Source organism: Orcinus orca, chromosome 3 (genome assembly GCF_937001465.1).
Source record: "Orcinus orca chromosome 3, mOrcOrc1.1, whole genome shotgun sequence".
NCBI classification, from domain to species: domain Eukaryota; kingdom Metazoa; phylum Chordata; class Mammalia; order Artiodactyla; family Delphinidae; genus Orcinus; species Orcinus orca.
In genome coordinates this window covers 169,126,865-169,129,638 of record NC_064561.1, presented here as the reverse complement: position 1 = coordinate 169,129,638, position 2,774 = coordinate 169,126,865, and the positions used below count along the sequence as shown (strand labels likewise).

Here is a 2,774-nt window from a genome sequence, read left to right as displayed (position 1 = left end):
AACTCTCTTAGAGTGATATTCAAAATATTTGTAGATAAAAGTGGAGAATAATGGCTGCATTGAAGGTTTTGCTTAAAAAAGTATGGCTTCTACAAACATGAAAATGAGATCTACTTTAAAAAATGAGAAGTAAAATGAGAACAAAAGAAGAACCTTAGCAGAAAAACCTGGACAATGTCAAAAAAGTGTTTAAGCATAAGGTATATTCTTAAACGGAGTTATTTTAGAAAGTTAGAATAGTCCAGCCAAAGTACCATGTGAATTTTCTTTTTGTAAGTGAATAATGTTAAACAAAAGAGTTAAATCTCTCTATACTCAGAGGACTAAAGGACAAAATTAGAACTTACAACTGGTGGAACAGGATGTGTTTAAATTTAATCAGTACAAAATCATGGACAGAAGAGAATGCCTAGAAAAAGAGCAGTGTCTCATCAACAGCAGCACCCTTGATGCATTTGTTCCTAAACTAAAATAATCTATTTATCCTGTTTTTAAAGCAAAACATTATATGATTAAATGTTAGAAGTAATCTGTTCTCTAAAAAGTCCTGTTATGCCATGATTTATAACTTACCATTAAATTTTCAAAAATTGTTTATTTTTGAGAAGATTGAGACAGACCTCATTTGGTCCTTTAGTATCTAACTACTCTATGTAGTTCAAACTAAGAAGAGAATATCTCCAGCTCTGTCAGAACCATGAGAAAAATCTGCCTCCAATGTGTTTATAATGAAGGTAGAGTGGGAACCTTCTTTATTGTTCATTGTACGTCAAACACAAACATCAGTTAGAATTTGAATATTATTTGATGTAAGGTTTTCCTAATTAAATGTAAATTCCTGTGAGGTATATGATTATCACTTTTACTCTTTTATTCCCTTTAAATACTAAGATTCCTTGCTGTAATACCTTTCTAAGTATAAGCTCTCATGGTTCATCATCATGTTTAGTCAAGAATTGGTGTTGGACCCAGTGCTGAGGCAGGCCCTTGCCTCCCTCCTGCCTCAGTGGATCATGTCCAGGGTGGTGGCAGGGTTGGGGGTGGTAGAGTTTCCAGGCCAGTTTCAATGCAGGGATCACAACAAACACAGCAGCCACAGAAGCACTAGGACATTACCTCTCCCATCAGCTTAGCAGCCCCCAAGGAGACTGACTACCTACTTACACAGAAACTAATTGAGACTGAAGCCCTTTGGGGTTTTTGAAGAGGAAGAGGAATTGCAGCACAGAATTTAAATTTTGGGAAAATTAAATAACCTGGTAAAAGAGTGGATACAAGAAATCAGTGAAAGCAAGAATCTTCCACAATGTGTAATTGAAAATGTTGGAGGAAAAATTTTTACATTTGGAACTTATAAATTAGAAGTACATAAAAAAGGTGTCGATCTTGTGTTGTGTGTTGCTCCAAGACATGGTGATTGAAGTGACTTTTTCGCCTCATTCTATGATGAATTGAAATTACAGGAAGAAATCAATTTAAGAGCTGTTACAGAGGCATTTGTACCAGTTATCAAACTGTGTTCTGGGATAGAGATTGCTATTTTGTTTGCAAGATTAGCACTTGCAGACTATTCCAGAAGACCTGGACTTTAGAGATGATAGTCTGCTTAAAAATTTACATATAAGATGCAGGGTAACCAATGAAATTTTACATTGAGTACCAAACATTGACAGCTTCAGGTTAATCCTACAAGCTATCAAGCTGTGGGCCAAACACCACAGCATCTATTCCAATATATTAGTTTTCCTCTGTGGTGTTTCCTGAGCTATGCTAGTAGCATGAACTTGCCAGCTTTATCCAAATGCAATAGCATCAACACTTGTATGTAAATTTTTCTTCGTATTTTCTAAATGGTATGTGTTTAGGTTATGTTAAAATAAAATTGATTGAAAAAAAAAGAAATCAAGTGACCTATCTTGTCAGCCTGCTAACGCATAACCCACATACGTTCCATCTAGAATGTAGAGTGTAGACTGCCACCATTAATGATTTGGGTGATGTATTAATACAAAGAGCAGTAACATAGTGACATTAGAAGGAGAAACATGTCATTGAGAGAAAGCACTAATGAGGCTGTTGGCTGAGTCCATGGGAGGCAGAGAAGGAAGGAAGAAAAGAAAGAAAATAGTGTAGCTGAGAAGAATAAGAAGTAACAGGAGTCAAGAGAGCAACTAAGGTAAGTGGGACTGAAACACCTGGACTCTCTCCTCTGAGCATTATTATCATATATTACAATAAACATTTTTGAACAAATACATTTCATTTGACAATTATCATGTGATTCCAATCATTTTTGGTTCTGTTTCCTCTCTCTCCTTCAAAGTATTAAGAGTGTTAGATTTCTTAATCATCCACTGTTCTAAAACTCACTTTTTCTCATATTATACATTAGAAGCTTCTCAAATACTTTTCCTCAGTCCTATTTTCTTTCTCAAGAGTGGTAGCATTGGCATAGGAATAGCGTAACTTTGGGCTTCCCTGGTGATGCAGTGGTTGAGAGTCTGCCTGCCGATGCAGGGGACACAGGTTTGTGACCCGGATCCCACATGCCGCGGAACAGCTGGGCCCGTGAGCCATGGCCAGTGAACCTGTGCATCTGGAGCCTGTGCTCCGCATCAGGAGAGGCCACAACAGTGAGAGGCCCACGTACCTCAAAAAAAAAAAAAGAAAGAAAGAAAGAAATAGCATAACTTTTTGCCCAGTTTGGTGCAGTTTTATACGTCAGTGCCCTCCAAGGTCACTGACTGAGGAGGACTAAGAACTTCTTTGCATCA

The 2,774-nt window shown here is 37.2% G+C and overlaps 1 pseudogene; it reads left to right on the top strand.

The window, feature by feature from the left end:
- The first annotated feature begins 1,066 nt into the window (after positions 1-1,066).
- Positions 1,067-1,875, top strand: LOC101289175 (poly(A) polymerase alpha-like; annotated as a pseudogene).
- The last annotated feature ends 899 nt before the right edge of the window (positions 1,876-2,774 follow it).